Raw genomic sequence first — 16,122 nt, 5'->3', positions numbered from 1 at the left:
GCAAAGAGGAGGAACCTTGGAGGAGAACCTTGATTCGATGGTCAAGGACTATCTGAATGACTCAACAGAGGTCTATGTTAATGCTGACCCATTGGCGTATTGGCATGGGAAAAAAGAATTGTGGCCACAGCTCACCAACCTGGCTTTAAACTACTTGTCTTGCCCACTCGCAAGCGTGTCTACTGAACGTGTTTTCAGTGCTGCTGGTGGCATTGTAACTTCCAAACGGAGCCGCCTCTCGCCCAAAAATGTGGAGAGGTTAATAATGATCAAGATGAATCAGCACCTCATACCACCAGATTTCAGAGTACGAGAAAGCGCGCCGGATGAAGACGAGGTGGCCAGCAACATAGATGAGGGAATTTCTACTCTGTCAGGTGACACTGAGCTCACCCTGCCTGAATTCGCAGAGTATGATGACGAAGCCTTATTCTCATTCCTGGACCGTGATACCGAGCCCTGAAAATGAGACAACGAATCAATAACTTTCTTTTTCGTCCTTATTCACTTTTATTCCTGTGTGTCTGTCTTTCTTTGTTGTGCACAGTTAATATAATTCAAACTTTAATCAGATAATCACAAAAACAAGCCCATCAGCAGAACTGTCTTCACTTGTTTGCTAATTGATTTGAAGGTGCCGCAGTCTGCATTCCTCAGGTTCACAAGTTCAGAAGACCATGCTCCTCTATCCTCCTCCTCCAGACTCCTATTTCCATCAAAGCAGAGGGCTGGTTTACACCCAATGAAGAAAGACTCAGCACTTGTGGGGGTGTTGTTCTACCTCTTTGCAGGTGAGTTGACGGCTCTGGGGCCATTGCTGGGGAGCTCTAAAAGTGGTTTGGACCAAATCCGAGGCGCACATTTTTTAGTGTTTTTGCTGACTTGCTTGCCTTTGAGGTGCTCTTAGGGGGGGTTCCGTCTGTTTGTGGGTGAGTTTCGGGGTCTGTCAGCACTGCTGGGACACTCTAATCTTGATTGCATTTGCTGCTCAGGAAATCCGTGGTGGCAACCGCGACTTATGGCCTAGCTACGCAGCGCGTTTGGACCGAAGGCCGAGAAATATTGTAAGTAGGAGATGTTGCTTTTGGCCTGTTTGGGGGTGTTATGCTTTTTGGCGGGTGGGTTGGCGGGTCTTGGGCCATTCCTGGGAAGGTCTAATACCGGGTAGAAGTGGTTGTGACAAAATCCAGGCCGATTATTTTTTGCTATTTCTGACATTTTGCTCAATGTAGCGTTTTCGGGGGCCGGTTTGGGGGGCTTCCTGGTGTTTGTGGGTGGGTTTCGGGGTCTGGGAGCACTGCTGGCTATGGATACTTTACATTGCAAGAGGTTTGAAGCAAATCCATGGTGGCAGAGGGGAGATAGGGCCTAGCTGCAGAGCACGCGCGGAGTGATTTGGGAAATTTGGGGAAAAATGACTAAGTCCCCATTTTTGTACTTTTGCTCTTTGGCTGTTTGGGGGTCTTCTACTCGTTTTCTCTTGGGTTGACAGCTCTGGGGCCATTGTTGGGAAGCTCTAATACCGGATAAAAGTGGTTTGGACCAAATCCGAGGCGCAAATTTTTTGGTGTTTTTGCTGACTTGCTTGCCTTTGAGGTGCTCTTAGGGGGGGTTCCGTCTGTTTGTGGGTAAGTTTCGGGGTCTGTCAGCACTGCTGGGACACTCTAATCTTGATTGCATTTGCTTTTCAGGAAATCCGTGGTGGCAACCCCGACTTATGGCCTAGCTACGCAGCGCGTTTGGACCGAAGGCCGAGAAATATTGTAAGTAGGAGATGTTGCTTTTGGCCTGTTTGGGGGTGTTATGCTTTTTGGCGGGTGGGTTGGCGGTTCTTGGGCCATTCCTGGGAAGGCCTAATACCGGGTAGAAGTGGTTGGGACAAAATCCAGGCCGATTTTTTTTTGCTATTTCTGACATTTTGCTCAATGTAGCGTTTTCGGGGGCCGGTTTGGGGGGCTTCCTGGTGTTTGTGGGTGGGTTTCGGGGTCGGGGAGCACTGCTGGCTATGGATACTTTACATTGCAAGAGGTTTGAAGCAAATCCATGGTGCAGAGGGGAGTTAGGGCCTAGCTGCAGAGCGCACGCGGAGTGATTTGGGAAATTTAGGAAAAAATGACTAAGTCCCCATTTTTGTACTTTTGCTCTTTGGCTGTTTGGGGGTCTTCTACTCGTTTTCTCTTGGGTTGACGGCTCTGGGGCCATTGTTGGGAAGCTCTAATACCGGATAAAAGTGGTTTGGACCAAATCCGAGGCGCAAATTTTTTAGTGTTTTTGCTGACTTGCTTGCCTTTGAGGTGCTCTTAGGGGGGGTTCCGTCTGTTTGTGGGTGAGTTTTGGGGTCTGTCAGCACTGCTGGGACACTCTAATCTTGATTGCATTTGCTTTTCAGGAAATCCGTGGTGGCAACCCCGACTTATGGCCTAGCTACGCAGCGCGTTTGGACCGAAGGCCGAGAAATATTGTAAGTAGATGTTGCTTTTGGCCTGTTTGGGGGTGTTATGCTTTTTGGCGGGTGGGTTGGCGGGTCTTGGGCCATTCCTGGGAAGGTTTAATACCGGGTAGAAGTGGTTGGGACAAAATCCAGGGCGATTTTTTTGTTGCTATTTCTGACATTTTGCTCAATGTAGCGTTTTCGGGGGCCGGTTTGGGGGGCTTCCTGGTGTTTGTGGGTGGGTTTCGGGGTCTGAGAGCACTGTTGGCTATGGATACTTTACATTGCAAGAGGTTTGAAGCAAATCCATGGTGGCAGAGGGGAGTTAGGGCCTAGCTGCAGAGCGCACGCGGAGTGATTTGGGAAATTTGGGAAAAAATGACTAAGTCCCCATTTTTGTACTTTTGCTCTTTGGCTGTTTGGGGGTCTTCTACTCGTTTTCTCTTGGGTTGACGGCTCTGGGGCCATTGTTGGGAAGCTCTAATACCGGATAAAAGTGGTTTGGACCAAATCCGAGGCGCACATTTTTTAGTGTTTTTGCTGACTTGCTTGCCTTTGAGGTGCTCTTAGGGGGGGTTCCGTCTGTTTGTGGGTGAGTTTCGGGGTCTGTCAGCACTGCTGGGACACTCTAATCTTGATTGCATTTGCTTTTCAGGAAATCCGTGGTGGCAACCCCGACTTATGGCCTAGCTACGCAGCACGTTTGGACCGAAGGCTGAGAAATATTGTAAGTAGGAGATGTTGCTTTTGGCCTGTTTGGGGGTGTTATGCTTTTTGGCGGGTGGGTTGGCGGGTCTTGGGCCATTCCTGGGAAGGTCTAATACCGGGTGGAAGTAGTTGGGACAAAATCCACGCCGAAAAGCCTTTTGGCACTTTTTGTAACTTAGGGTTTGTTAGCCCTAGCAGCAGGATTGCATGGGTTTCGGGGTGTTCTACATTTTTGCAACTGAGTTCTGGGGTCTAAGAGCACTCGTGAGAATGTGTAATTTTGGTTGCAAGTCATTTGAATAAAATCCTGGGTGGGAAAGGGGGGATTTGGCATAGTTAAAGAAAGCCTTTGCCACTACTCTTAACTTAGGGTTCGTTAGGGTTAGCAGTATTTCTATTGCATGTGTTTGGGTGGGGGGGTTTTCGAGTCTTGGAGCGATGCTGGCTATGGATACTTTTGCTTGGTTGCTTGCAAGTGGTTTGAATGCAATCCACGGTGGGTAAGGGGGTATTTGGGCCTACTTTTACTTTCAAAGTACGTTTTGTCACCAGTTTTCTGCTAGGCCTCGTTTTTTCCGATTTGATTGGCGGTCTTCTACATTTTTGCGACTGGCTTTAGTAAGGGTCTTGGTGGGAGCACTGCTGGGAAGATCTAATTTTGTTCTAAAACACAGTTTACAGTACACCTAGCTTGAGGTGAAAGATCCGCTACATTAATTTGCCCATACTTATTTATCCTTCAAAAGGTGACTCAGACAGAGTACGCACTGTCAAAAATATTGTACTGTCTACTAGGAAAAGCAAAGTGTGACTTTTTGCACTCCACAGCCTACATACCTTATATTTATTTATCAGTGGTGTTGTAATATTATATATCTTCCTGTTTTTCGTTGAATAATTACAGGCCGGGTTTCAGTCTGTGCAATGGGGAAAAAAGGATGGAGTCAGGCTTCACATTAGCGAGCCGCAATTCAGCATCCGCCAGGCAGGCAGTGGACAGGGCGTCTTCTGGTCACCAACATTGATGGACGAAGCGTCAGATGGAATGGAGGAGTGCCGCTAATAAGAGGATTTTTTTCTGCATGCAACTTACTTACCAAATTCAACAGGACAACTACAACAACATACAGATACAGTATCCATTGTGTTTTTCTATGACTGTGACTGCATTTCTTGGATCTCTCTCTGCTTCTAAATTGATCCCTTAACACATCACTTAGTCCACTCCACTATCACATCTGCACCACACATAGTCATTTGTAAGTGCTCCTACGTAATTCGCAAGTCGCAGCACGCCCCAGCCCGTAGAGGACTGGGATGGCCCCAATGATGAAGCATGTCACCAAGGGGCAACCCTGGTGAGTGAGGGGACACCTAGAAAAAGAGCAATTTCTCCTTTTCTATCTACTACATCTTCCAGAAAAACCCCATTGAGTGTTGTGAATGGATTTATAGTGACCAGCAAGGCTCTCAGGTATCTGGCAACAGAGACCTTATGTTGAATATAGTTATCAATAATTCCACACACGCCCTGTACTGTCGCATTCTTTCTTCCACAGTTGTCGAAAGTACTACTGACTTTTCACTGACATGCATGCAGTAGTGCATGCACTTTCAAAGATTGATGGATAGGTTTGTACCCAAAGATTTGTTTATGTTCAATTGTTTGTCCATGCTGTGCTTTTTTTACAGGGTGTCTTCTGGTGGTGACCAACATCGATGGACGAAGCGTCAGCTGCAATGGAGGAGTGCCGCTAATAAGAGGATTTTTTTTTCTGTATGCAACTTACTTACCAAATTCAACAGGACAACTACAACAACATACAGATACAGTATCCATTGTGTTTTTCTAGGACTGTGACTGCATTTCTTGGATCTCTCTCTGCTTCTAAATTGATCCTTTAACACATCAATTAGTCCACTCCACTATCACATCTGCACCACACATAGTCATTTGTAAGTGCTCCTACGTAATTCGCAAGTCGCAGCACGCCCCAGCCCGTAGAGGACTGGGATGGCCCCAATGATGAAGCATGTCACCAAGGGGCAACCCTGGTGAGTGAGGGGACACCTAGAAAAAGAGCAATTTCTCCTTTTCTATCTACTACACCTTCCAGAACAACCCCATTGAGTGTTGTGAATGGATTTATAGTATTGTATTGTATTGTATTGTGGCATACTTATATAGCGCGACCTGTCACCACCAAGGGCATCCTGGCGCTTTGACCCGTACTCAATGGAAACAGTAGCTCAGCCTATCCTGGGGAAAAGATGAGTCTTTAAAGCCTTTCTGAAGGAAAGGAGATCTCCAAGGCTTCTCAAGGATAGAGGCAGAGAGTTCCAGAGTTTGGCTGCCGCTACTCTGAAAGAGCGGCCCCCCATCCTCACTCTCTGGAATCGTGGGACTACCAGTAGCCTGGATGACGAAGAGCGTAAAGCTCTAGATGGACAGTACCAGGCAAACATTCGCCTCAACGGAATGGGGCCTAGCTCGTGGATAGCCCTGAACACAATACATGCTGCTTTGTAGCGCACCCGAAGATGAACTGGCAGCCAATGAAGTTCTCGCAGTGCTGCCGTAGATGAACTATGGTAAGGGAGAGAAAGGGCGAGTTTGGCTGCGATGTTTTGCACCCTTTGCAACTTGCCCAAGAGTGTTGCCGGGGCCTCCAGAAGTAGTGCGTTACAATAGTCAAGTCGACTTAGGATGGTACAACGCACTACTTCTGGTCTGGCTTGCACAGGGAGGAGAGGAAGGACCTTACGCAGCATACGAATCAGCATCATACATGTTGATGAGATCTTATTCACATGTAGGTCCAGCTGCAGGTTAGGCCCAAAAGTGACGCCTAAATTGCGCGCTGATTGTGCCGCAGACACCGTCTCTGAGAAGGACGGAGGCCAGAAGTCCACTGGAAGGTCACGAGGAATTCGATCAGTAGAGCAATGTAAAACCTCCGTCTTAGTTCCGTTGAACTGTAACGAGTTCAGCCGGAGCCATTCCGCTGTCGCCTGCATGCACCGATGAAAGGTCTCCAATGTAACTGCCTCCTGTCCCTCCAGAGAGAAGACCAGCTGGGTATCGTCTGCATAATTAAATGCAGAGATACCAAAGGTTTTAATGAGCTGGACTAGGGGGCGGAGGTAGACATTGAAGAGTATAGGGCTGATGGCCGAGCCCTGAGGTACTCCTTGTCCCACTCTCCGTTCCTCCGAGCAGAAGGGGGGTAATGAAACCCGTTGCTGACGGCAGTCCAAATAGGAGATTAACCAATCCCTGGCCTTGTCCCTGACCCCGCATTCCTCCAGCCTAGAAATCAAGGTGGGATGGCTGACCGTGTCGAACGCGGCCGACATGTCGAGCAGCACCAAAAATGCTGCCCGACCACTGTCGACTCGCGCCCGCAGGTTGTCTAACACGGTCACCAACGCGGATTCCGTCCCATGTGCTGGGCGGAAGCCGAATTGCGTCTCATCCAACCAGCTGTTCCCTTCTAGGAAACTGGACAGAGCACGGGTAACCAACTTTTCCATAATTTTAACCGGAAAAGGGAGCAGGGAGATTGGCCGGTAGTTAGAAAGGCAGGCAGGGTCGAGCGTAGGTTTTTTTAAAAGCGGGGATACCACTGCCTTCTTCCAGCAGCTTGGAACAGTAGCAGTCTCGAATGACTGACAGCAGATGGCGTGCAGGGGCTGGAAGAGGTCCTCTTGAAACACCCTCCAGAGTCTGGGGGGGAGAGGGTCCAAAGGCGAGCCAGAAGAAATCGTTAGGGCTAGATCACCGAACTCCTTCAAGGATGGAAGGGGAAAACTACTCAGCTGGGGTCGACTGGCCTCGCACGCCGGAGCTCCCAAACTGAGGGCCGACTCCAAGGAAGGAGAAAAATGACTTCTCTGCTGGGGTCGACTGGCAGCAATCTCCGGAGCTCCCAAGCAGAGAGCCTGCCCCAAAGTGGGGGTAGAGGAGCCGCTCAGCTGGGGTCGACTGGCCTCGCTCGCCGGAGCTCCCAGACTGAGAGCTAGCTCCACCGGAAGAGGGAGAAGGCTACCCTGCTGAGGTCGACTGGCTACAATTGCCGGAGCTCCCAAGCAGGGAGCCGAATCAGGGGCCGCGAGGGGAGAGCAATTCAGATGGGGTCGACTGGCCGCAGTCGCCGGAGCTCCCAAGCTGAGAGCCTGATCCAACAGAAGCATAGGAGGGCTACTCAGCTGGGGTCGACTGGCTTCCGCCGCCGGAGCTCCCGGGCTGGAAGGCTGCTCAGCTGGTCGGGGTCGACTGGAGGGCGAGACCGGAGCTTCCTGACAGAGAATGGTAGCCCTCTGCAGGGGTCGACTGGCCATTTCCTCCGGAGCTCCCTCCTCAGTGGTAGAGTTCCGTGGGTCCTGCAAGGCTCTCAGGTATCTGGCAACAGAGACCTTATGTTGAATATAGTTATCAATAATTCCACACACGCCCTGTACTGTCGCATTCTTTCTTCCACAGTTGTCGAAAGTACTACTGACTTTTCACTGACATGCATGCAGTAGTGCATGCACTTTCAAAGAATGATGGATAGGTTTGTACCCAAAGATTTGTTTATGTTCAATTGTTTGTCCATGCCGTGCTTTTTTTACAGGGTGTCTTCTGGTGGTGACCAACATCGATGGACGAAGCGTCAGCTGCAATGGAGGAGTGCTGCTAATAAGAGGATTTTTTTTCTGCATGCAACTTACTTACCAAATTCAACAGGACAACTACAACAACATACAGATACAGTATCCATTGTGTTTTTCTAGGACTGTGACTGCATTTCTTGTATCTCTCCCTGCTTCTAAATTGATCCTTTAACACATCAATTAGTCCACTCCACTATCACATCTGCACCACACATAGTCATTTGTAAGTGCTCCTACGTAATTCGCAAGTCGCAGCACGCCCCAGCCTGTAGAGGACTGGGATGGCCCCAATGATGAAGCATGTCACCAACGGGCAACCCTGGTGAGTGAGTGAGGGGACACCTAGAAAAAGAGCAATTTCTCCTTTTCTATCTACTACACCTTCCAGAACTACCCCATTGAGTGTTGTGAATGGATTTAAAGTGACCAGCAAGGCTCTCAGGTATCTGGCAACAGAGACCTTATGTTGAATATAGTTATCAATATTTCCACTCACGCCCTGTACTGTAGCATTCTTTCTTCCACAGTTGTCGAAAGTACTACTGACTTTTCACTGACATGCATGCAGTAGTGCATGCACTTTCAAAGATTGATGGATAGGTTTGTAAAAAAAAGATTTGTTTATGTTCACAATTGTTTGTCCATGCTGTGCTTTTTTTTCTTGTCTCACAAAACCTTTCCCAAAAACCCCCGTACCCATCCATTTTTCAAACCCTAACCCTCTTCCCCCGGGCTGTGTGGTTTTGATTGATGTGTGACTAAATTACAGCAATAAATCCACACACTTGCTGGGGAGGATAAGGTGATCAAAAACAAAAATACAACAGAGTATTGGGGGGTCCTAGGGGAGTTAGTTTATAGACAATGTGAGTACCTTGTCCCCCAACTACTACTACAAAAAACAAGAGAGGTACTAAGAGTCTATGAAGTGAAGGACTGACAGGACCAGATTGTGTCCAGTATAAGTGTTCAGATCAAACCGTTGATCTTGAGCACATGACACTATTATGTCATAGAGGTGAGGAAAGGAAGATACAGGGTTTAGAAAGTTAGAACCTAGTACCCATCCGCCCACTCATCAGTGGAATTTCGTCATCTTGGTTGGTGAAAATAAAAGGTGTCCTATGGGCTTTTCCTCAGGGAGAGTCTGAGGTAGCCAGACGTTGGACCCTTAAGAACTACATCCAACCAACAGAGGATAGTGTGTGAGTGGAAGGGGCAAATAAATTTGCAGTGCTCAGAAAAGAGAAGAGAAGGAAACTAATCCTAGTGATTAAAAATACCTACTATGATGACATAAGAAAAACTTTTATTCGGTGTGACCATCAAAGTGGTATCGTTAAAAACAGTATGCTGATAGCATGTAAGGAATTGCTATCTATCATGTGTGTTAATTGGTCGACATGTTTCAGCCTATACCGGCTTTCTTCAGGACCTATGATAAGCTACTGCAACATATACTTATCATGAGTTGGAAGTTGAACATGAACAATCTCCAACAAATGAAGATGTATCTCCTCCTGTGCATAAAAATGTGGGAAACAAAAAACACAGTGTTAAATATATACAAACTATGTAGTGTTTACCTCAACCTCTTGAAATACAAAGAAAACATAGTCTTCACTCACCCCAATTGTAGGGAGAAAAAACCTCACCTACAGCTCAGGTTGGAAGGAGGCCACGCACTGAAAAGGTAAGCGCGAGAATCAGAATTAATAATGCAGTAACTAAATAAGTCCTGCATTATGTTTTAGACTTTTGCAAACAGTGACACCAAAAGGCATAGGGAGGCGGCTGGATTGAGAAGCTGATGTGAAATTCATCTCTAAAAGTTGTATCAAACCCCTTAATATTCCAAGGTTATGCTACCAGTGGAGTTATTCAAAGAGGGCCAAAAACCGCCATGCTATGTTGTTAGCGTTAAGTTAAATCAAAGGGAGTTGGAGTCTTCCTATTCAGAGCCCTCTCAGAAAGAAGCGCAGCATGGAGCGCTCAAGAACTCACCTCTCCGTCATTACCTCGGGTAGAAACCTGAGCCGAGGGGGAGGTGACTGGCTCACTGAGAATGGCTGTTAATAACAGCCGGTGGCGGACCTGAGAGAGAACTCTCAGTATGTGCGTTGTTATTGGTTGTCAGAAATCGACCAATAGTGGCAATGCAAGCTAAGCCTGCAGGGGCGCGAACCTCATGGCGCGTTCTCATTGGTTAAGACTTAAACCAATGCCAGCGGATGGAGGCTTAATGTGCGGAACTGTGTGAAATATACGTACCGCTAGTTTTCTATCAGTCATTCATGGTGATCATACATCTGTGTAAGAGAACGACCTCATCTGAGGACTGCATGAAGAGCACTAGCATGGAAAACGTACGTCGCCCGATGACTCCGAGTATGTCAGGGAATCGTCTAAATGGGCTTTGGCACAAGGTGCGTGATTGGTGAACTTGCAACCAATCACGCACTGTTTGGTAGAAAAGGGGGGGTGTTTTGTTTACTTTTCATAATGCCAATATAATATGTTAAAGAACAGGTCCGCTTTCAATAAGAGCTCCGCGGTTTGCAGAGAGATGATAGAAAGCAAATAAATGTTCATCTACACTCCATGTATACATCCGATGGTGTGTAAAAAAGGAAGTTATCATGTCAAACGGGTTGTATCCGAATATAAACAAATGAATAGACAGATCGACCGGCCAAGCCGTGTATACCAAAGGGAAGGCAGTATGTCGGCGGCTTGTCCACTGCTATGTGCGATCCCTAGGTTGCGGCTGCGTATAACACCAATGTTGGGCCAGGCTAAATTTACATGGTGCCAATATCAAATGGGAAGTCAATTCTGTAGACCAGAGAGAGCGGGCCTAGACATTGACAACCTCCCATGTGGGACCAATGAGGTGGAGATGGTGTGCACCCATGTTTGGAATGTTAGCCCCAGGTGACCCAAAACCAAGGTGAACTGTACATATAATGATGTTAAAGAAGGATGCTCACAGTTGCATCCAGGGTATATCATCGTTTAGCCCTTGTGTGTCGCTTCGCAGTTTGTAGACCCACCTTTGCTCTTTTCTCAGAAGGAACAATGAAATGTCTGTGATGTGACTGGGTATGTGTGGTTGTTCCAGGATTAACCACCTCAGTTCATCAGGATGATGTTTTTTCTCCAGAAAATGTGAGGTAAGGCGGGTAGCCTGTTTTGTGCGTCTGATTGTACTTTTGTGCTCTTGGATGCGCAGTTTGATTTTTCTTGCTGTCATCCCTATGTACCTTAAGCCACAAGGGCAGGTGATCTGATAGATGACTTTGTCACTATTACAGTTTGTGTGACGTTTTAGTTTCCAGGGTATAGTGGTGCCGATATCGACTTCCAGGGTTTTGCTGGTTTGGGCACACACTGAGCAGTTGCCACAAGGATAATGGCCCTGCACTGGAGGAAGATTCCATAGGTTAGGAGTGGATTCTGCAATGTCATCACAAGGTCTTGTGTGTACAAGAGCATCTCTAAGATTAGCCCCTCTCTTAAAAGAGAACAGTGGTAGAGAGATGTGTTCACCAGAGCTATTCAAGATGCGCCATTTCTGTCTAATTATTTTCTGTATTTTAGACGAAGAGGTGTTATATGTGGTGACACACACTATTCTGTCGAGGGGTGGTTTAGCAACTGGTGGTTCAAGTAGGGCCTCACGATGATTATTGGCAGCACGTTTGAAAGACTTGTGAACCAGAGATTTAGGATATCGCCGCATTCTCAGTTTGCTAGTGAGATCCTTCGCTTTTGCACGGAAGTCTACAGTGTCAGAGCAGTTCCTCCGGACCCTGAGGAACTGGCCAAAAGGAAGATTTTCCCTCAGGGAGCGGGGATGATGGCTGTCAAATCTGAGCAATGAGTTCCGTGCCATAGGTTTTCGATATAGAGAACTGGGCAAATGCCCTTCTTGTGGAAAGATTGTCAAATCAAGAAAGGGGAGTTCAGTTTTACTGTGCTCTAATGTGAACCGAAGGTAAGGGTTTTGTCCGTTCAACCAGTCTTGAAAAAGCAAGAGGGATTGTGTATCTCCTTGCCAGACCACTATGATGTCATCAATGTACCGTTTCCACATCTTCAAATGATGAAGATGTGGATTGGTGTTATTCAGTACCTGTTGGGTCTCAAAATGATGGACATAAAGATTCGCTAAGCTGGGTGCGAATTTGCTGCCCATAGATGTCCCCGAGATCTGTAAATACAGAGAGTCCTCGAAGGCGAAAAAGTTTTCGGTCATGGCAATTCTTGCCAGCTCCATTATAAAATGGATGGGAGTTGGAATATCCGCCGAAAAATCTTCTAGAAGTGTTTTAACCGTCTCCAGTGTCTCAGTCTGTGGTATACACGTGTAGAGTGATTCGACATCAAAACTAGCTAGAATGTCAGTGTTGATGTCGAAAGGGACATCGGGTAGTTTCCGTAAGATGTCCTTGGTATCTTGGAGATATGTTGGCATGGTTTTCACAATTGGACTGAGAAAAACATCAACAAAGCTTGATAGAGGCTCTAACAAAGATCCAATTCCAGAGATAATCGGCCGGCCAGGCGGTGGTCTGGCCGGTTTATGAATCTTTGGAAGGGTGTAGAAATACGGAATGATGGGGCATTTCGTGACTAGAAAGTTGGCCTCTTGTGGGGTAATCCATCTCTCAGTGCTCGCTTCTTCCACTAGACACTTGATCTCATTGGAGAGTCTGGCAGTGGGATTATCAGCAAGGAGGGTGTAGAACTGTGTATTGCCTAATTGTCTAAGACATTCATTACGATATGTAGTGATGTCTTGAACGACAATGGCTCCCCCCTTGTCCGCTGGTTTGATCACTATCGTGGTGTCTTTGGAAAGCGAATTTAGGGCGGCTCTGTCTTTCTTAGAAAGGTTCTGGTAGTTTCCTTCTTTGGAGAAGTTTATAGAATTCAAGTCTTGCAACACTGCTGCCTCAAAAGTGCCAACCTTGGATGGCACTTGTTGGAGTAGAGGTATAAAGTTGGATTTTACTTTCTTACTCTGCTTGACAAAGACCCATGGCTAATGTCAAAGAACTTCAACCGAATTAGTAGTTATACTTTACCATTTGTTAGGCTACAATGTGGCACTGTTCTAGTGTACTGTCACCTGCTATATTCTCTATTGTACCGTTGTATTGCTCAGGAGGACAAACCAGATGTCATTTTCTTTTTTTCATAGGCATGCAACTGCCACTGTGTCACACCACTAGTACCACCGCTATGAGGAAATTTTATCCGCCCAGGATTGGCAACCTTATTCGCTGTTTCCCGTGGAGCCAGCCCTGGGCCTAGCCCTACTTGCAAACAGAAATTACAGGTAAGATAGGCGTTTGGTTGGAGGTAGTATAATGGAGTATTAGGAGAGACGAGAGATTGACGGTAGTACTACTAAAGTCACAGGACTATTCAGGAAAACAAACTTACTGTTAAACCCCCACCCACCAGACTCAAAAGCTGTAAAAAACAGGTATGGTCAGATAAAGTTTAAAAAATTATATTTTTATAGCCCTAACAAAATAATCTCCCGCAAGACCCTCCCTAACCCCAACGATTGTCCTTCAAAAGTCCCCAAAAAACCCAACTCCCAATTCCCACCCCCCAAAAGTCTCTTAAAAAGGGGCAAGGGACACTATGGCAGGGTGCTGTTGCCTTTAGCAGCCAGGGCATCATGCTCCTTGCGGAGGGTGGCAAGTTCGAAGCGGAGGCCCTCCACCAAGTTCTTATAGTTCAGGACCTCCTGCTCCAGGTAGGACAGTCTGAGCGGCGCCGGTGTGCCTTGCAAATCCTGTGGGGGGCAGCTGCTGTCTTGCTGCTCGGCGTTGGCGTTGGGCTTTGGTAGCCCGGCTCCGTACCGCTGGAGCACTGCGCTGCCTGGCAGCCCGCACGGAGGAGGATGCAGCTGTCCCCGTGGACGTTGTTGTTGTACCAGACTGCATCTCCTCCTCCTCCAGGGCCACCAGCCGCCGATATTCAGCGACAGTGGCATCCAGCCTCCGTTGCCGGCCCATTCGAGCCAGCTCCTTCCTCCTTGATGGTGTCTTGGATTTGGAAGGAGCAACTACATGAAGAAAGAAAGACATAGTCTGTAACCAATGCTCCTTAAGATTAACACAAAATGATTGAGCAGAAAGTTGTCACAGTACAAGTAGCAAATTGAAAGCACAGTACATAACTATTGAGGACAGTATCTATGTAACCTCCGACTTCTTCATCCTTGTTCTAACATTAGTGGGAGTTTAAGGGACAAATTCTACAAGCACTATGGACTTCCATTACAGTCGACTATGACAGTACACCAGTCTTATTCCTCTTCTTCTCTCTTGTTTAGGAAAATTGGTACGTTATCTTATGCAAGCCGGCATAATGCAGGCGCAGTGAACTTGCACCCGAGAAAAACAGACGCACACCATGGTGAGTGAGACAGACTTGCGTTACTGTACCGGTCCAGTACATGCAGGTGGTGAAGCTCTTACTTTTCTATTACGGGTGGCACTAAGAATACTCTGTTAAAAGGGCTACTGCTTAATTAATTTAGCTTTCACCCTACAGGGCAAATGAGTATTAGAAAAGGAAAATAAAGAAGCTAAATAATCTGATTATCTATCACTTCACATGGGATGTATTTGATGACATATGGGATGACTTTAGGTGCTTTGCTTATTATGGAGTGAACAGTGATACCCCCACACATGAATGACGTACTACTACTAAACTAAAGTTATTAAGAGAGGTAGGGAGTGTCCACCGTAATAACCGGATATATGCTGTGCTTGCAGTTGCAATACAAACTACTGCTACTATTCATGGTAGTATTTGGACAAAATTACAACTTCGTTTCCTTGCCTTTCCTACACTGGAACGGACGTGCGGGTGCGGTGTTACATGCTCTTCAAAGTAACACTTAGTTCATCCAGTGACCGTCTACTCTCTCTAGATACACATATGCTATCTAAGAGTCAGATAGTACCATGAATGATCCAGGCATCCATCCATTCAAAGTATATGCACACATACAGTTTCTGTTTCACCCACCCAGGCTGTTCTCCTTACACCCATCCTTGCTTCATCATTCACCCAGCCATGCACCATACCATATTCTTTCCTTCCCAGCCACCTCGGGGACCAAGCAAACACATATCATTCTTCTTTGCCAGTCATCATTACATTTCTCGTCCTTCCACACTTACTTACACCCTTCTTTCGCTTTTCGTTCAGCCCTTCCATCAAGTTCACCTCAGATCTGATTGGGATTCTTCTCGCCAAAAACTTCACAGCTAAGTCGAAGTACATTTAGAGGAGCCTACTACCTGGTTTATTTATATAATACACCGTGCAGAAAGCACACTCTGCAGTCTTCAATCTCAAATGAGTAAGGAATGTATAGCTTACCTCTGCCCGCCACCACCGTGTCATCCCCCACAGATTTGTCCGGCACTTGTACCACCTCCTCCCCAGAGTTGTCCTCCTCGTCCAATGCCACCACCACCTCGACGCTGGCCCCGCCTCCAGATGTTCCACCTACAAAGTACATTTAATAATGTTAGAATACACCACTCACTACTATATAATATTTGGTCTAGGAGGAAGAAAGAAATGTGAAAAAAACTGTATACAATTTAATAATTTGTGACTGTCTACTGTAAAGTAAAAATGTCCCTTTTTCCATGGAAGGCTGTTGTCTTGCTGCACTTTTTGGCACAACTGATGAATGCTTGCTTTTTATTTTTAACACGCACCACTTTTTCTCCTAACAGACAGAAGCTTGACTTCTAAGAACACGAGCAGGATCAAGTTCAAACCAGGTGAGAGCTCGGCTCGACCACAAGAAATGTGTCCAATTAATCGTCAGCACTAAGCACTTTTCCATTTCCAGTTAAACGTTTACTTTTATGACAAACTTGATTTCAATAAATGTGTTTACTTTTAATAAAGCTTTTAAACTCAAATAGACTCTGTGGTTTTTGGTCCTCCAGACTAGAGTGGATGAGCTAAAGGTTTTGGAATTTTTGCAAGCATGAGTCCGTGCCTCTGCCATCGGTGACTTTGGGAGCTAAATGACTCTGCCACACTATCTAGTCAGTAAGGAGATTGGGGGTTCTACTACAAAGTCTGTTATCACTGAGGTATGTGGAAAGTCTAACAGCACCTATTATAATTGATAAGCTAAGCAATGCATTTTTTAGTGTCCATAGTTCTGTTTGTGCAGATTTGTCCAGGCAACAGTAGTAGAATGGATTGTCCTCCTATCCAAACCAAAAGTAAAGTAGTATCTTATTCTTTCTTGGTGGTCATTCACCTTT

The sequence above is a fragment of the Lissotriton vulgaris genome, chromosome 3_2 (assembly GCF_964263255.1).
Source record: "Lissotriton vulgaris chromosome 3_2, aLisVul1.2, whole genome shotgun sequence".
Taxonomy (NCBI): domain Eukaryota; kingdom Metazoa; phylum Chordata; class Amphibia; order Caudata; family Salamandridae; genus Lissotriton; species Lissotriton vulgaris.
The sequence above is the reverse complement of the archived record's forward strand: the minus strand, read 5'-3'. Positions refer to the sequence as shown.